The sequence below is a fragment of the Pempheris klunzingeri genome, chromosome 20 (genome assembly GCF_042242105.1).
Source record: "Pempheris klunzingeri isolate RE-2024b chromosome 20, fPemKlu1.hap1, whole genome shotgun sequence".
NCBI lineage: Eukaryota > Metazoa > Chordata > Actinopteri > Acropomatiformes > Pempheridae > Pempheris > Pempheris klunzingeri.
This window is the reverse complement of record NC_092031.1, coordinates 19,039,720-19,057,830: the sequence shown is the minus strand read 5'-3', so window position 1 is coordinate 19,057,830 and position 18,111 is coordinate 19,039,720. Positions and strand designations below refer to the sequence as shown.

The 18,111-nt window shown below is 42.6% G+C and overlaps 16 non-coding genes across 16 annotated transcripts; all 16 read right to left on the bottom strand.

Annotated features, from left to right (window-relative positions):
* Positions 1–117: 117 nt before the first annotated feature.
* trnai-aau (transfer RNA isoleucine (anticodon AAU)) lies at positions 118–191 on the bottom strand. The gene has a single exon. It is a non-coding gene; the product is annotated as a tRNA-Ile (tRNA).
* A 1,283-nt stretch (positions 192–1,474) lies between these two features.
* Positions 1,475–1,547, bottom strand: trnar-ucg (transfer RNA arginine (anticodon UCG)). The gene has a single exon. It is a non-coding gene; the product is annotated as a tRNA-Arg (tRNA).
* A 221-nt stretch (positions 1,548–1,768) lies between these two features.
* On the bottom strand, positions 1,769–1,842 carry trnai-aau (transfer RNA isoleucine (anticodon AAU)). Its single transcript has one exon. It is a non-coding gene; the product is annotated as a tRNA-Ile (tRNA).
* A 210-nt stretch (positions 1,843–2,052) lies between these two features.
* On the bottom strand, positions 2,053–2,126 carry trnai-aau (transfer RNA isoleucine (anticodon AAU)). The gene has a single exon. It is a non-coding gene; the product is annotated as a tRNA-Ile (tRNA).
* A 1,278-nt stretch (positions 2,127–3,404) lies between these two features.
* On the bottom strand, positions 3,405–3,477 carry trnar-ucg (transfer RNA arginine (anticodon UCG)). Its single transcript has one exon. It is a non-coding gene; the product is annotated as a tRNA-Arg (tRNA).
* A 221-nt stretch (positions 3,478–3,698) lies between these two features.
* Positions 3,699–3,772, bottom strand: trnai-aau (transfer RNA isoleucine (anticodon AAU)). The gene has a single exon. It is a non-coding gene; the product is annotated as a tRNA-Ile (tRNA).
* A 210-nt stretch (positions 3,773–3,982) lies between these two features.
* On the bottom strand, positions 3,983–4,056 carry trnai-aau (transfer RNA isoleucine (anticodon AAU)). The gene has a single exon. It is a non-coding gene; the product is annotated as a tRNA-Ile (tRNA).
* A 1,283-nt stretch (positions 4,057–5,339) lies between these two features.
* On the bottom strand, positions 5,340–5,412 carry trnar-ucg (transfer RNA arginine (anticodon UCG)). The gene has a single exon. It is a non-coding gene; the product is annotated as a tRNA-Arg (tRNA).
* A 221-nt stretch (positions 5,413–5,633) lies between these two features.
* On the bottom strand, positions 5,634–5,707 carry trnai-aau (transfer RNA isoleucine (anticodon AAU)). Its single transcript has one exon. It is a non-coding gene; the product is annotated as a tRNA-Ile (tRNA).
* Positions 5,708–5,917: 210 nt separating this feature from the next.
* trnai-aau (transfer RNA isoleucine (anticodon AAU)) lies at positions 5,918–5,991 on the bottom strand. The gene has a single exon. It is a non-coding gene; the product is annotated as a tRNA-Ile (tRNA).
* Positions 5,992–8,168: 2,177 nt separating this feature from the next.
* trnar-ucg (transfer RNA arginine (anticodon UCG)) lies at positions 8,169–8,241 on the bottom strand. Its single transcript has one exon. It is a non-coding gene; the product is annotated as a tRNA-Arg (tRNA).
* A 222-nt stretch (positions 8,242–8,463) lies between these two features.
* trnai-aau (transfer RNA isoleucine (anticodon AAU)) lies at positions 8,464–8,537 on the bottom strand. The gene has a single exon. It is a non-coding gene; the product is annotated as a tRNA-Ile (tRNA).
* A 210-nt stretch (positions 8,538–8,747) lies between these two features.
* Positions 8,748–8,821, bottom strand: trnai-aau (transfer RNA isoleucine (anticodon AAU)). The gene has a single exon. It is a non-coding gene; the product is annotated as a tRNA-Ile (tRNA).
* Positions 8,822–9,031: 210 nt separating this feature from the next.
* Positions 9,032–9,105, bottom strand: trnai-aau (transfer RNA isoleucine (anticodon AAU)). The gene has a single exon. It is a non-coding gene; the product is annotated as a tRNA-Ile (tRNA).
* Positions 9,106–10,384: 1,279 nt separating this feature from the next.
* Positions 10,385–10,457, bottom strand: trnar-ucg (transfer RNA arginine (anticodon UCG)). The gene has a single exon. It is a non-coding gene; the product is annotated as a tRNA-Arg (tRNA).
* A 221-nt stretch (positions 10,458–10,678) lies between these two features.
* On the bottom strand, positions 10,679–10,753 carry trnai-aau (transfer RNA isoleucine (anticodon AAU)). The gene has a single exon. It is a non-coding gene; the product is annotated as a tRNA-Ile (tRNA).
* Positions 10,754–18,111: the final 7,358 nt, after the last annotated feature.

Here is an 18,111-nt window from a genome sequence, read left to right as displayed (position 1 = left end):
GGGGGAGTATGTCCGACCTTGGTGTGGCTTGAAGGAAAACCATTCAAATCGTATAGTATTAGCTTTTCATAGGAGTAGAATGGTACTGAAAAAAGACTTTGGTAAACTACAGACTTTTGGCCAGTACGGGGGTCGAACCCATGACCTTGGCGTTATTAGCACCACGCTCTGACCATCTGAGCTAACCGGCCTTCGGTGGAAAGAGTTTTGTGCTAAATTTTTTCTTCCAAAGTTGACTTGCAATGAACGACCAAAACGGGACCTGTTTCAGGATGTTAAAGTCAAGCATAACCACCTGCCTGCTTGGTGTCGGGGAATTAGCTTACATGGAAGATCTTCAGGGTTATGATTAGTGGAGCTGATTAACATATACTGCATGGTTTTCATTAATAAGTATTTCATTTGCTAACATGTACAAATGCACCGTATCGACACAACTGCAGCAGACATTTCCTTTACGCACACAGTGTCACGGAGTTACAACCTGGGCTGGAGCTTGCAACCACGAAGGGACTCCAACCCTCAATCTTCTGATCCGAAGTCAGACGCCTTATCCATTAGGCCACGCTGTCACAGCAAAGAGATGTTTTATGTCATTTTTAATTTTTTTAATTAATTTTCATTCTTGAGAATGTGTTCCAACTTTAAACTAGGCACAGAAGCAGTTTAGAAGGTTGGTCAGGTTTGACCACCTGGCAGGTGAGGATCGGTTAACGTATGCTTGCCATCTTTTAGAGCATGATCTTTTGGTTTTGGTAGCAGCTAGATGATGCAGAAAAATGGGTCTGGCAAAACACTGTTTTTAGCCAGTAGGAGGGTCGAACCGATCACCTATATATAATTAGCACCACGCTGTGACCATCTGAGCTAACCGGCCTTCGTTGGACATATTTTTGTCCTCACGTTTTTCTTCCAAAGTTGACATGCAATGAACGAACAAAGTCTGACCAATTTTGGACATCAAAGTCAAGAGGGACTATGTCCGACCTTAGCATGGCTGGAAGGAAAACCATTCAAATCGTATAGTACTAGTTTTTCATAGGAGTGAGTCGGATGGTACTGAAAAAAAAACACTGGTAGTTTACGGCTTTTTCACCAGTATGGGGGTCGAACCCATGACTTTGGCGTTATTAGCACCACGCTCTGACCATCTGAGCTACCCGGCCTTCAGTGGACAGAGTTTTGTCCTGAAGTTTTTCTTCCAAAGTTGACCTGCAATGAACGAACAAAACGGGACCTGTTTCAGGATGTTGAAGTCAAGCATAACCACCTGCCTGCTTGGTGTCGGGGAATTAGCTTACATGGAACATCTTCAGGGTTATGATTAGTGGAGTTGATTAACATATGCTGCATGGTTTTGGTTACTAAGTATTTCATTTGCTTATATGTACAAATGCACCGTATCTACACAACTGCAGCAGACATTTCCTTTACATGCACAGTTTCATGAAGTTACAACCTGGGCTGGAGCGTGCAACCACGAAGGGACTCGAACCCTCAATCTTCTGATCCGAAGTCAGACGCCTTATCCATTAGGCCACGCGGTCTTAGCAAAGAGAAGTTTTATGTCATTTTTAATTTTTTTAATTCTTGAGAATGTGTTCCAACATTAAACTAGGCACAGAAGCAGTTTAGAAGGTTGGCCAGGTTTAACCACCTGCTAGGTGAGGATCGGTTAACGTATGCTTGCCATCTATTAGAGCATGATCTTTTGGTCTTGGTAGCAGCAAGATGATGCTTAAAAATGGGTCTGGCAAAACACTGTTTTTGGCCAGTATGGGGGTCGAACCCATGACCTTGGCGTTATTAGCACCACGCTCTGACCATCTGAGCTAACCGGCCTTCGTCGGACATGTTTTTGTCCTCACGTTTATCTTTCAAAGTTGACCTGCAAGGCGCGACCAAAGTCTGACCAATTTTGGACATCAAAGTCAAGGGGGAGTATGTCCGACCTTGGTGTGGCTTGAAGGAAAACCATTCAAATCGTATAGTATTAGCTTTTCATAGGAGTAGAATGGTACTGAAAAAAGACTTTGGTAAACTACAGACTTTTGGCCAGTACGGGGGTCGAACCCATGACCTTGGCGTTATTAGCACCACGCTCTGACCATCTGAGCTAACCGGCCTTCGGTGGAAAGAGTTTTGTGCTAAATTTTTTCTTCCAAAGTTGACTTGCAATGAACGACCAAAACGGGACCTGTTTCAGGATGTTAAAGTCAAGCATAACCACCTGCCTGCTTGGTGTCGGGGAATTAGCTTACATGGAAGATCTTCAGGGTTATGATTAGTGGAGCTGATTAACATATACTGCATGGTTTTCATTAATAAGTATTTCATTTGCTAACATGTACAAATGCACCGTATCGACACAACTGCAGCAGACATTTCCTTTACGCAGACAGTGTCACGGAGTTACAACCTGGGCTGGAGCTTGCAACCACGAAGAGACTCCAACCCTCAATCTTCTGATCCGAAGTCAGACGCCTTATCCATTAGGCCACGCTGTCACAGCAAAGAGATGTTTTATGTCATTTTTAATTTTTTTAATTAATTTTCATTCTTGAGAATGTGTTCCAACTTTAAACTAGGCACAGAAGCAGTTTAGAAGGTTGGTCAGGTTTGACCACCTGGCAGGTGAGGATCGGTTAACGTATGCTTGCCATCTTTTAGAGCATGATCTTTTGGTTTTGGTAGCAGCTAGATGATGCAGAAAAATGGGTCTGGCAAAACACTGTTTTAACCAGTAGGAGGGTCGAACCGATCACCTTGGCATAATTAGCACCACGCTGTGACCATCTGAGCTAACCGGCCTTCGTTGGACATATTTTTGTCCTCACGTTTTTCTTCCAAAGTTGACCTGCAATGAACGAACAAAGTCTGACCAATTTTGGACATCAAAGTCAAGAGGGACTATGTCCGACCTTAGCATGGCTGGAAAGAAAACCATTCAAATCGTATAGTACTAGTTTTTCATAGGAGTCGGATGGTACTGAAAAAAAAACACTGGTAGTTTACGGCTTTTTCGCCAGTATGGGGGTCGAACCCATGACTTTGGCGTTATTAGCACCACGCTCTGACCATCTGAGCTACCCGGCCTTCAGTGGACAGAGTTTTGTCCTGAAGTTTTTCTTCCAAAGTTGACCTGCAATGAACGAACAAAACGGGACCTGTTTCAGGATGTTGAAGTCAAGCATAACCACCTGCCTGCTTGGTGTCGGGGAATTAGCTTACATGGAACATCTTCAGGGTTATGATTAGTGGAGTTGATTAACATATGCTGCATGGTTTTTGTTACTAAGTATTTCATTTGCTTATATGTACAAATGCGCCGTATCTACACAACTGCAGCAGACATTTCCTTTACACGCACAGTTTCATGAAGTTACAACCTGGGCTGGAGCGTGCAACCACGAAGGGACTCGAACCCTCAATCTTCTGATCCGAAGACAGACGCCTTATCCATTAGGCCACGCGGTCTTAGCAAAGAGAAGTTTTATGTCATTTTTAATTTTTTTAATTCTTGAGAATGTGTTCCAACATTTAACTAGGCACAGAAGCAGTTTAGAAGGTTGGCCAGGTTTAACCACCTGCTAGGTGAGGATCGGTTAACGTATGCTTGCCATCTATTAGAGCATGATCTTTTGGTCTTGGTAGCAGCAAGATGATGCTTAAAAATGGGTCTGGCAAAACACTGTTTTTGGCCAGTATGGGGGTCGAACCCATGACCTTGGCGTTATTAGCACCACGCTCTGACCATCTGAGCTAACCGGCCTTCGTCGGACATGTTTTTGTCCTCACGTTTATCTTTCAAAGTTGACCTGCAAGGCGCGACCAAAGTCTGACCAATTTTGGACATCAAAGTCAAGGGGGAGTATGTCCGACCTTGGTGTGGCTTGAAGGAAAACCATTCAAATCGTATAGTATTAGCTTTTCATAGGAGTAGAATGGTACTGAAAAAAGACTTTGGTAAACTACAGACTTTTGGCCAGTACGGGGGTCGAACCCATGACCTTGGCGTTATTAGCACCACGCTCTGACCATCTGAGCTAACCGGCCTTCGGTGGAAAGAGTTTTGTGCTAAATTTTTTCTTCCAAAGTTGACTTGCAATGAACAACCAAAACGGGACCTGTTTCAGGATGTTAAAGTCAAGCATAACCACCTGCCTGCTTGGTGTCGGGGAATTAGCTTACATGGAAGATCTTCAGGGTTATGATTAGTGGAGCTGATTAACATATACTGCATGGTTTTCATTAATAAGTATTTCATTTGCTAACATGTACAAATGCACCGTATCGACACAACTGCAGCAGACATTTCCTTTACGCACACAGTGTCACGGAGTTACAACCTGGGCTGGAGCTTGCAACCACGAAGGGACTCCAACCCTCAATCTTCTGATCCGAAGTCAGACGCCTTATCCATTAGGCCACGCTGTCACAGCAAAGAGAAGTTTTATGTCATTTTTAATTTTTTTAATTAATTTTCATTCTTGAGAATGTGTTCCAACTTTAAACTAGGCACAGAAGCAGTTTAGAAGGTTGGTCAGGTTTGACCACCTGGCAGGTGAGGATCGGTTAACGTATGCTTGCCATCTTTTAGAGCATGATCTTTTGGTTTTGGTAGCAGCTAGATGATGCAGAAAAATGGGTCTGGCAAAACACTGTTTTTAGCCAGTAGGAGGGTCGAACCGATCACCTATATATAATTAGCACCACGCTGTGACCATCTGAGCTAACCGGCCTTCGTTGGACATATTTTTGTCCTCACGTTTTTCTTCCAAAGTTGACATGCAATGAACGAACAAAGTCTGACCAATTTTGGACATCAAAGTCAAGAGGGACTATGTCCGACCTTAGCATGGCTGGAAGGAAAACCATTCAAATCGTATAGTACTAGTTTTTCATAGGAGTGAGTCGGATGGTACTGAAAAAAAAACACTGGTAGTTTACGGCTTTTTCACCAGTATGGGGGTCGAACCCATGACTTTGGCGTTATTAGCACCACGCTCTGACCATCTGAGCTACCCGGCCTTCAGTGGACAGAGTTTTGTCCTGAAGTTTTTCTTCCAAAGTTGACCTGCAATGAACGAACAAAACGGGACCTGTTTCAGGATGTTGAAGTCAAGCATAACCACCTGCCTGCTTGGTGTCGGGGAATTAGCTTACATGGAACATCTTCAGGGTTATGATTAGTGGAGTTGATTAACATATGCTGCATGGTTTTGGTTACTAAGTATTTCATTTGCTTATATGTACAAATGCACCGTATCTACACAACTGCAGCAGACATTTCCTTTACATGCACAGTTTCATGAAGTTACAACCTGGGCTGGAGCGTGCAACCACGAAGGGACTCGAACCCTCAATCTTCTGATCCGAAGTCAGACGCCTTATCCATTAGGCCACGCGGTCTTAGCAAAGAGAAGTTTTATGTCATTTTTAATTTTTTTAATTCTTGAGAATGTGTTCCAACATTAAACTAGGCACAGAAGCAGTTTAGAAGGTTGGCCAGGTTTAACCACCTGCTAGGTGAGGATCGGTTAACGTATGCTTGCCATCTATTAGAGCATGATCTTTTGGTCTTGGTAGCAGCAAGATGATGCTTAAAAATGGGTCTGGCAAAACACTGTTTTTGGCCAGTATGGGGGTCGAACCCATGACCTTGGCGTTATTAGCACCACGCTCTGACCATCTGAGCTAACCGGCCTTCGTCGGACATGTTTTTGTCCTCACGTTTATCTTTCAAAGTTGACCTGCAAGGCGCGACCAAAGTCTGACCAATTTTGGACATCAAAGTCAAGGGGGAGTATGTCCGACCTTGGTGTGGCTTGAAGGAAAACCATTCAAATCGTATAGTATTAGCTTTTCATAGGAGTAGAATGGTACTGAAAAAAGACTTTGGTAAACTACAGACTTTTGGCCAGTACGGGGGTCGAACCCATGACCTTGGCGTTATTAGCACCACGCTCTGACCATCTGAGCTAACCGGCCTTCGGTGGAAAGAGTTTTGTGCTAAATTTTTTCTTCCAAAGTTGACTTGCAATGAACGACCAAAACGGGACCTGTTTCAGGATGTTGAAGTCAAGCATAACCACCTGCCTGCTTGGTGTCGGGGAATTAGCTTACATGGAAGATCTTCAGGGTTATGATTAGTGGAGCTGATTAACATATACTGCATGGTTTTCATTAATAAGTATTTCATTTGCTAACATGTACAAATGCACCGTATCGACACAACTGCAGCAGACATTTCCTTTACGCACACAGTGTCACGGAGTTACAACCTGGACTGGAGCTTGCAACCACGAAGGGACTCCAACCCTCAATCTTCTGATCCGAAGTCAGACGCCTTATCCATTAGGCCACGCTGTCACAGCAAAGAGATGTTTTATGTCATTTTTAATTTTTTTAATTAATTTTCATTCTTGAGAATGTGTTCCAACTTTAAACTAGGCACAGAAGCAGTTTAGAAGGTTGGTCAGGTTTGACCACCTGGCAGGTGAGGATCGGTTAACGTATGCTTGCCATCTTTTAGAGCATGATCTTTTGGTTTTGGTAGCAGCTAGATGATGCAGAAAAATGGGTCTGGCAAAACACTGTTTTTAGCCAGTAGGAGGGTCGAACCGATCACCTCGGCATAATTAGCACCACGCTGTGACCATCTGAGCTAACCGGCCTTCGTTGGACATATTTTTGTCCTCACGTTTTTCTTCCAAAGTTGACCTGCAATGAACGAACAAAGTCTGACCAATTTTGGACATCAAAGTCAAGAGGGACTATGTCCGACCTTAGCATGGCTGGAAGGAAAACCATTCAAATCGTATAGTACTAGTTTTTCATAGGAGTGAGTCGGATGGTACTGAAAAAAAAACACTGGTAGTTGGTGGAAAGAGTTTTGTGCTAAATTTTTTCTTCCAAAGTTGACTTGCAATGAACGACCAAAACGGGACCTGTTTCAGGATGTTGAAGTCAAGCATAACCATCTGCCTGCTTGGTGTCGGGGAATTAGCTTACATGGAACATCTTCAGGGTTATGATTAGTGGAGTTGATTAACATATGCTGCATGGTTTTTGTTACTAAGTATTTCATTTGCTTATATGTACAAATGCACCGTATCGACACAACTGCAGCAGACATTTCCTTTACGCACACAGTGTCACGGAGTGTCACGGAGTTACAACCTGGGCTGGAGCTTGCAACCACGAAGAGACTCCAACCCTCAATCTTCTGATCCGAAGTCAGACGCCTTATCCATTAGGCCACGCTGTCACAGCAAAGAGATGTTTTATGTCATTTTTAATTTTTTTAATTAATTTTCATTCTTGAGAATGTGTTCCAACTTTAAACTAGGCACAGAAGCAGTTTAGAAGGTTGGTCAGGTTTGACCACCTGGCAGGTGAGGATCGGTTAACGTATGCTTGCCATCTTTTAGAGCATGATCTTTTGGTTTTGGTAGCAGCTGGATGATGCAGAAAAATGGGTCTGGCAAAACACTGTTTTTGGCCAGTAGGAGGGTCGAACCGATCACCTCGGCATAATTAGCACCACGCTGTGACCATCTGAGCTAACCGGCCTTCGTTGGACATATTTTTGTCCTCACGTTTTTCTTCCAAAGTTGACCTGCAATGAACGAACAAAGTCTGACCAATTTTGGACATCAAAGTCAAGAGGGACTATGTCCGACCTTTGCATGGCTGGAAGGAAAACCATTCAAATCGTATAGTACTAGTTTTTCATAGGAGTCGGATGGTACTGAAAAAAAAACACTGGTACTTTACGGCTTTTTCGCCAGTATGGGGGTCGAACCCATGACTTTGGCGTTATTAGCACCACGCTCTGACCATCTGAGCTACCCGGCCTTCAGTGGACAGAGTTTTGTCCTGAAGTTTTTCTTCCAAAGTTGACCTGCAATGAACGAACAAAACTGGACCTGTTTCAGGATGTTGAAGTCAAGCATAACCACCTGCCTGCTTGGTGTCGGGGAATTAGCTTACATGGAACATCTTCAGGGTTATGATTAGTGGAGTTGATTAACATATGCTGCATGGTTTTTGTTACTAAGTATTTCATTTGCTTATATGTACAAATGCGCCGTATCTACACAACTGCAGCAGACATTTCCTTTACACGCACAGTTTCATGAAGTTACAACCTGGGCTGGAGCGTGCAACCACGAAGGGACTCGAACCCTCAATCTTCTGATCCGAAGTCAGACGCCTTATCCATTAGGCCACGCGGTCTTAGCAAAGAGAAGTTTTATTGTCATTTTTAATTTTTTTAATTCTTGAGAATGTGTTCCAACATTAAACTAGGCACAGAAGCAGTTTAGAAGGTTGGCCAGGTTTAACCACCTGCTAGGTGAGGATCGGTTAACGTATGCTTGCCATCTATTAGAGCATGATCTTTTGGTCTTGGTAGCAGCAAGATGATGCTTAAAAATGGGTCTGGCAAAACACTGTTTTTGGCCAGTATGGGGGTCGAACCCATGATCTTGGCGTTATTAGCATCACGCTCTGACCATCTGAGCTAACCGGCCTTCGTTGGACATATTTTTGTCCTCACGTTTATCTTTCAAAGTTGACCTGCAAGGCGCGACCAAAGTCTGACCAATTTTGGACATCAAAGTCAAGGGGGAGTATGTCCGACCTTGGTGTGGCTTGAAGGAAAACCATTCAAATCGTATAGTATTAGCTTTTCATAGGAGTAGAATGGTACTGAAAAAAGACTTTGGTAAACTACAGACTTTTGGCCAGTACGGGGGTCGAACCCATGACCTTGGCGTTATTAGCACCACGCTCTGACCATCTGAGCTAACCGGCCTTCGTTGGACATATTTTTGTCCTCACGTTTATCTTTCAAAGTATACCTGCAAGGCGCGACCAAAGTCTGACCAATTTTGGACATCAAAGTCAAGGGGGAGTATTTCCGACCTTGGTGTGGCTTGAAGGAAAACCATTCAAATCGTATAGTATTAGCTTTTCATAGGAGTAGAATGGTACTGAAAAAAGACTTTGGTAAACTACAGACTTTTGGCCAGTACGGGGGTCGAACCCATGACCTTGGCGTTATTAGCACCACGCTCTGACCATCTGAGCTAACCGGCCTTCGGTGGAAAGAGTTTTGTGCTAAATTTTTTCTTCCAAAGTTGACTTGCAATGAACGACCAAAACGGGACCTGTTTCAGGATGTTAAAGTCAAGCATAACCACCTGCCTGCTTGGTGTCGGGGAATTAGCTTACATGGAAGATCTTCAGGGTTATGATTAGTGGAGTTGATTAACATATACTGCATGGTTTTCATTAATAAGTATTTCATTTGCTAACATGTACAAATGCACCGTATCGACACAACTGCAGCAGACATTTCCTTTACGCACACAGTGTCACGGAGTTACAACCTGGGCTGGAGCTTGCAACCACGAAGGGACTCCAACCCTCAATCTTCTGATCCGAAGTCAGACGCCTTATCCATTAGGCCACGCTGTCACAGCAAAGAGATGTTTTATGTCATTTTTAATTTTTTTAATTAATTTTCATTCTTGAGAATGTGTTCCAACTTTAAACTAGGCACAGAAGCAGTTTAGAAGGTTGGTCAGGTTTGACCACCTGGCAGGTGAGGATCGGTTAACGTATGCTTGCCATCTTTTAGAGCATGATCTTTTGGTTTTGGTAGCAGCTAGATGATGCAGAAAAATGGGTCTGGCAAAACACTGTTTTTAGCCAGTAGGAGGGTCGAACCGATCACCTCGGCATAATTAGCACCACGCTGTGACCATCTGAGCTAACCGGCCTTCGTTGGACATATTTTTGTCCTCACGTTTTTCTTCCAAAGTTGACCTGCAATGAACGAACAAAGTCTGACCAATTTTGGACATCAAAGTCAAGAGGGACTATGTCCGACCTTAGCATGGCTGGAAGGAAAACCATTCAAATCGTATAGTACTAGTTTTTCATAGGAGTCGGATGGTACTGAAAAAAAAACACTGGTAGTTTACGGCTTTTTCGCCAGTATGGGGGTCGAGCCCATGACTTTGGCGTTATTAGCACCACGCTCTGACCATCTGAGCTACCCGGCCTTCAGTGGACAGAGCTTTGTCCTGAAGTTTTTCTTCCAAAGTTGACCTGCAATGAACGAACAAAACGGGACCTGTTTCAGGATGTTGAAGTCAAGCATAACCACCTGCCTGCTTGGTGTCGGGGAATTAGCTTACATGGAACATCTTCAGGGTTATGATTAGTGGAGTTGATTAACATATGCTGCATGGTTTTTGTTACTAAGTATTTCATTTGCTTATATGTACAGATGCGCCGTATCTACACAACTGCAGCAGACATTTCCTTTACACGCACAGTTTCATGAAGTCACAACCTGGGCTGGAGCTTGCAACCACGAAGGGACTCGAACCCTCAATCTTCTGATCCGAAGTCAGACGCCTTATCCATTAGGCCACGCGGTCTTAGCAAAGAGAAGTTTTATGTCATTTTTAATTTTTTTAATTCTTGAGAATGTGTTCCAACATTAAACTAGGCACAGAAGCAGTTTAGAAGGTTGGCCAGGTTTAACCACCTGCTAGGTGAGGATCGGTTAACGTATGCTTGCCATCTATTAGAGCATGATCTTTTGGTCTTGGTAGCAGCAAGATGATGCTTAAAAATGGGTCTGGCAAAACACTGTTTTTAGCCAGTATGGGGGTCGAACCCATGACCTTTGGCGTTATTAGCACCACGCTCTGACCATCTGAGCTAACCGGCCTTCGTTGGAAATATTTTTGTCCTCACGTTTTTCTTACAAAGTTGACCTGCAATTAACGAAGTCTGACCAATTTTGGTCTCATTTTAAAAGTACTGCTATATGAACTAAAGTGCAATAACATTTGGTTTTCAAACAAATAAGCAGTTAAAATATTTCTTGTAAATTTCAACTTAAACATTAATGTAATCAAATCAAATATAAAACCAATGCTATTTTCCACTGCCAGGGCATTAACGTTTTATCTAGTTTGTTATAGAAAAACAAGTTACCCTGAGAGTCCAGAGCCACGATCATAATATTAATTAATAATAATTAATGAATGAATTGATTGATTGATTCTGGCGGACCAGAGTTTGCTTGTTTGGTCAGCACCAGAGTTTGGATGAGCTTTCACTGCCCAAACGAAGTGGACTATCTAAGGAAATGAACTCCGGTCCGTTTAAAGCGGACCAAACAGCTCTGGTGTGAAAGCGACCCAAGGCCTACCCCAAATGCTCTCATTGGTTGAGACACGTGATGATGCCCATCCCAAGCCCCCCCCCGTGACCCATGGTTTGTCTGTATGTGTATTCAGAGCCAGCGAGCAACGGACTTTCAAAATAATAATAATAATAAAAACAACTAATAAAAAATAAAATAATTGTCGGCAGATAAGACTGTGCATATACCAGTGACTGCAGCAAGTGGCAAACGGAGTTCAGGAGCATAGCATGGTCAAGCCAACAAGGACACATTCAAAACAAGTTGAATGTGAAGAAGTGGAGTAACTTCGCCAACTGCTTTAAGGAACTTATAAGTGCCAAAAAGAGTAACTTCTCTGGTGTTGTGTACATGTTTCAGTTTTTATAGTCATTGCGTAATTCGCGGTAGTTATTTACTGTTAAGCTATTTTAAAGTGTGCAAAACATTTAAAGGGCTAGTATAGCCAATATTGTTATAACTTGCTAAGTGTTAAAGAGAAGTGTTCTCCAATTCATTAAGTTAAAAATAAGTTCATTGGCACTTTGAACAGGTGTTAATTACACATTACGGCAAAGTTAGCTATTGTTGCAGCTTATGCAACAAATTAGTGAGGTTTAACCTAAGCTAGTCAATTAACTGATTTGACTTAATTTAAGTTTCAACATCTAAACTATAAGACAAGTAAGGACAATTTAGATAACACCAAAGATGGCTGAATTTGAGCCTGAAGCTAATAATTGTGTTCTAGACCAGTGATTTTCAACCAGTGTGCCGTGAGAGATCGTCAGGTGTGCCGTGAGAAATTATCCAATTTCACTTAATTAGTCTTAAAATTCTTTTTTTTATTAACATTTATTAATTATTATCTGCAAATAATATGCCATTGTCGAGTGTCTGTGCTGTAATATAGTGACTGGCAGAGTAATGTAATGTTCATCCGGGTGGCAGCAGGTAGCTTATTGCCTCGTTCCTCCTTAGAGACAAGAGAATTAGTGACGCATGCGACAGGTCATGGTGACAGTGATGGAGAAGAGAAGCTCGGGGAAGACGTTAATTTGGCTAGGGGATACTCTGTCTGTAAGAGACAAATAATTGGGTTACGTCTTTCCAGGCAACCATGGAGCCTGTTAGACAACTGATCTTTTTGTAATAAACCTATTTTTATGCAACAAGTCGTTGTCATCGGACGTTTTCCTTCGTTTCATCTGCACATCATCGGCATCAGAGAAGTCACAACACTATCTTTCGTTTGGATTTACTTTCACCGGGGATGAGACGACACCGACTCCACTATGCTTGGTGTGTGGCGAGAAGCTGTCCAACAGCGCCATGGTGCCAAGCACGCTTAAACGCCATCTCCCAACTTTTATGAGAAAAACCACAAAGGTAAATGAGAAAGCCCTCAAAGCTAGTTACCTAGTTGCTGAACTCGTAGCTAAATCAAAAAAGTCCCACACTGTGGCAGAGACATTAATACTACCTGCCTGCAAAGCCATTGTCAATGAGATGCTCGGCCCTGATGCGGTTAAAGACATAGCTAAAGTCCCGCTCTCAGATAACACAATTTCCAGACGTATTGATGGCATGTCTACAGACATCTAAAGTCATGTTTTGTTTTTACGCATCAGTAGGAAATTTGCGTTGTAACTTCATGAGTCTATGGATATTAGTGGACATTCTCAGCTCTTGGCCAATGTGCGTTTTGTGGATGGAGATGCCATTAGAGAAAACTTCCTATTTTGCAAGGCACTGCCAGAAAAAACAACAAATTGCACAAGTGTTTGCACTGATGGAGCTGCAGCCATGGTCGGGCGCACCAAAGGCTTCATTAGAGTGAAGGAAAGAAACCCAGATCTTATTGTTACGCACTGTTTTTTGCACTGTGAGGCCCTTGTTGCAAAGACTTTACCAGTAGAACTAGTTCCTGTGTTGGATGATGTTGTGCGCATTTGCTTTGTGCTTTGAAAAGTCGTATATTTGCATCTTTGTGTGAGGAAATGGGAGCGGAGCATAAAGCCTTATTGCTCCATACGGAGGTCCGATGGTTGTTGCGCGGCAAGGTGCTGGCCTGTGTGTATGAGCTGCGGGAGGAACTTAAAGTGTTTCTGACAAATGAGAGGTCCGATTACTCAAATCTGTTTGCAAGTGATGAGTGGTGTGCAAAGCTGGCATACCTGGCAGATATATTTCATCATCTGAATGAACTGAACACACGGATGCAAGGCCAAAATGCTTACAAGCACAGATAAAATAAATGGATTCTGTTTAAAGGTGCACCTCTGGCAAAAACATGTGCAAAGTGCCAACCTTGAGATGTTCCCACTCACAGAGAAATGGCAAGATCACACTGCTGCACTGTGCGATGTAATAGGTAAACATTTGAAAACTCTTGAGGAGAAGTTGTCATTTTATTTCTCTTCAGCCTCCACTGAATGCCTTGACTGGGTTAGGGACCCAGGGAAGTTGTTGGAAAGGACATGACTTTACAGGAGCAGGAGGAACTAACTGGTTGACTGCTGCCAAGGAGTTCCCCATTCTGGCCAACAAAGCTGTTTTGACATTGCTTCCATTTTCCACAACATATCTGTGTGATCTGAGCTTTTCAAGCCTAACTGCTATAAAAACTAAAAACAGAGAGAGACTGAGAGCTGTTGAAGAAGAGCTTCGTGTGTCTTTCTTCAATTCCTGCCATGATATCGGCTTTGTTCATCTAAACAGGCCCAGGTTTCACACTGAGTGAGTATAAATAAATTGAGAAACTATATTGTAATTATATATACTGTATTAGGCTACAGAGTGTCATTTTGTAACATTTTTGGTTGGTGGTGTGCTGCAAGATTTTTCCAATGTAAAAAATGTGCCGTGGCTCAAAAAAGGTTGAAAAACACTGTTCTGACAGTAACAGTGAAATTACAAAGTTACAAAATCAGCAGTCTAATGAACCTTTAGACAAACCCACTGACTGAGATAGGTTTAGAGACCCAAGCTGCTACAGAAGAAGGAATAAGAAGTCAAAGAACCCGAACACTCACAGTAAAGGGTAAAAGAACTCCATTATGGCAGATCTAAAGTGCTTCAAAATCGCTTCACAATTAGTTATGACAAATGGAAAGCGCATGCTAAGGAGGCTAAAAAAGTACTCAATAAACCTTTCTCCATTGAGATACTACAAGATCTCATGACCGACATCCAACGTGCATCAGTGGATGTAAAACAAGCTGATGAAGACTTGCGTCAACACATTATCCCTAATGGCGACACCCACATATCAACAATTGGAGACAAAAAACGGCGATGAACTTACCAAAAATATTGCACAAGATGTCAACAAAGTTGAAAGGTTGTGCACTCTGGTGAACTTTTGAGTGGGCAGCAGCTTCCGGCTCAATTCTTGGTAGCTCTGGCAATTCTGATTTGTTAAATCTTGGTAGGCACATCTTGGTAGTGGGGCCGCATGTGATTGGTCAAATCTTGGTAGAATCTTGGTAGCGTTAAGCAATGCAATTGGCTCTGACATGATGGCTTTGCTCGAATGACAGAGAAGGCCAGGCGGTTTTTTGTAATTTTTTATTTCTTTACTTAATTTTCTTTCAGGAGAATTTGTTGCTGAGGATCAGCTAATGGATGCTGCCCAAATTTTAGAGCATGATCTTTTGGTATTGGTAGCAGCAGGATGATGCAGAAAAATGGCAAAAAATTCTTTTTGGTCAGTATGGGGGTCAATCCCATGCCTTTGGCGTTATTAGCATTACACTCTGGCCATCTGAGCTAACCGGCCTTCGTTCGACATATTCGACATATTTTTTGTTTTTCTTCCAAAGTTGACCTGCAATGAACGAACAAAATGGGACCTGTTTTAGGATGTCAAAGTCAGCCGCAACCACCTCCCAGCTTGGTGTCGGTGGAGGGGAATTAGCTTACATGAGAAGTTTTGTGTAATTTTTTATTTTTTTACTTAATTTTCTTTCAGGAGAATTTGTTCCAACATTAAGGCCTTCAGTCTGGCTTTTTATTCGTTTTTCATAGTGGAAGCGGCGTCATTATCAATGGGCCTAATCGACCTGTGGAGCTATGGAGACAAAAACATTCGCTTTTCATTACATTACAAAACTTTTATTGATTTATTTATGATACTATTATATTGTTTATATCACTGAATTAAATCATAGATCATCTAGATGCAGTTTTGTAGTGTCTGTGCTCCCAGGTCCTACAGAAGTCATACTGACAGAAAAAAAGACTGCTCCTAGTTTAATGTTGGAACAAGTTGTCCTGAAAGAAAATTAAGTAAAAAAAATGTTTAAATTACATAAAATTACTATTTGCTGTGGCACCAGACAACTTCGGCGTGTGACGTCATCCACTCCGCCATAGCCCGGGTACAGACTCTTCACCAGAGTGCACTCACTGCTGTCTCTGTCTTCAACCATGTCACCATGGCAAAGGCACTGTCCAACTTCACCCAGTACGTGAACTGTTCCACCAAAGAGGAGAGGACCCTGGACTCTGGACTCACCTGATTATTATTATTGTTATTATTATTATAATTATATAATACAGCTCCTCACTCAGAGTGTACATGTTGTTATATATTATTATTATTATTAGTAGCAGTGGTATTATTTGTATTATTATTATTATTATTATCATTATTATAATCTGGTACAGCTCCTCACTCTGAGTGTACATTGTTATATGTTATTGTTGGTAGTAGTAGTGGTAGTAGTATTATTAGTATTATATAATACATCTCCTCACTCTGAATGTACATGTTGTTATATATTATTAGTAGTAGTAGTGGTATTATTTGTATCATTATTATTATTATCATTATTATTACTTTTGTGTTTGAAGTTTATTCTTATTCTTTTGGAGCTGTGTGTAACAAAAAGCAATTTCCCCCTGGGGATTATTAAAGGAATTCTGATTCTGATTCTGATTCTGAAGCAGGACATTGGTGGTGGAGTGAATGCAAACACGGACAAATATACCAAAAACTTAGGAAAAGGTGTTGAACGAAAAAGGAAAGGAGCGGAGCAATGAAGTGAAGAGGAAAGGGGGAGTGGAGAGCGTAGAAGACTCAAATAGGAAACAAAACAGGGCAGAAAAGAGGATTGAACAAAGGGGAGTTGGAGAAAACATAGATTGGAAAAGGAAAAAGGACAAGTGACAAGACAGGAGGCTGGAATGGAGCAGAGGAAACAGGAGAGAGGAGGGGTGGACGGAGGAGAGAAGTGAGGGGGAGAGGAGAGGATTAGGTGTGTGTGCCATTGTGGAGTGATCACACACAGCCCTCATCCATCACATCCCAACAGGAGGGAAGCCATGCTGTCTGATCGCCCTCTCAACTGCTGCTGGTAGAGTCACAGGGGCACAAAGAGGCAGAGAGGGGCCCTGGAAGCAATCAGGAACTGAGGGTTTTAAAAATTGTACCTGCAAAAACTGAAAACAGGAACTTTGCCTGCATTTTGACCACAAGAACCTTTCCAGTTTGAGTTCTTGGGATGTAATTCACCACTCCTGTCTGACAATCAAGCTATGAGGGTGCTGCACTATTGAATATTACTGGCCAAATTAATAAAAAGCCCAGGAAAAAAAGATGTAAATGGAAGCTAATAGTAGGAACTGCTGCCATGTTATGAAGAGTCCAGTCCTCTCAGACAGGTCTGTTTAATTCTCCTGGGGTAAAATACTATATGGACTGCCCTTGTATAGCACCTCTCTGGTCTTTTTGACAGCTTGGAGCTCTTTAACACTACACTCACCCGTTCACAACCCCATCACAACACAAAAATGATGGCAAACTGCCATCAGGAGTAAACTATTCATTCACACACAATCACACACCAAATCACAACTTCAGGAAGAATTTGAGGTTCAGTGTCTTGCCCAAAGACATGTGGACTGGAGGAGCTGGGGATCGTAGCGATCTACCTCTGTATATGGAGGCTGTGGGCCAGGCATCCCATGGCTCCGTCTCCACCCACTAAGGACACATACACCGACTCCTCCTCGCTAATGGGTTCAAGTGCTGGAGGCTGAAGTGCAGAGCCAACAAGCAAAGTGGTTTCCAGAACAACACTGCTGACCTATGGCACTCTGTCCAGGTTGGGGGCACTGAGGTCACATTTAGAAAGCAACATGGTGGCAGACAGACACACATACAAATGAGAACATAAAGTAAAGTTCAACAGAAATGCTCTGTGACAGTGTGCTTATATACATTATCTGTCTGTCTGTGTGTGTGTGTGTGTGTGTGTGTGTGTGTGTGTTGTAGATCAGTGTTCTCAGTGCTGAGGGGATTGGGCTGTGGTTGGCTGGTCTGTCTGCAGACCGCTCTGTGGAAAAGAATGACTTTTTAAATTACCCATACATCACTGTCAACGCAGCAGTGTTGCGATCACATGCACATACACACACAACCCCCACACCCCCCACTCCCTCCCAAACTCCATCCCATGTTTACACACAGCTTTGCAATGCAAACGTGAACGCACTCCTGTATAAATGTGCAGAAGACTCTACTAATGAAGCAGCCTCTTTTAGATGATAACTGAACTAAATACACATTAACACAGCAAAGCACAGAGCCCCGAGCAGCTGGACAGTCTTTCTCCCACTCCTCTTTTTTCCTTTCTGCTCAGCATTCTCTTTCTCTTCCTCTTCTAACAAGCTGGATCTTAATTGTAGGTAATTAACGTGCTCTAGGCTTACAGAGCAGGAGAGGTGCTAGCAGTGTGTGTGTCAGCAAGTAAAGCATTGAGACTTTACAAGGGTCACAGGTGTTAACATGATGTCGTTTTGTTATCTCTGTGGTTCTTCCTCTCCTCAACTTGTAATAAGTGTCTCAGGAGATGTGGAACATATTCTGACTGTCCACTGTGTGAGCGTGCTGT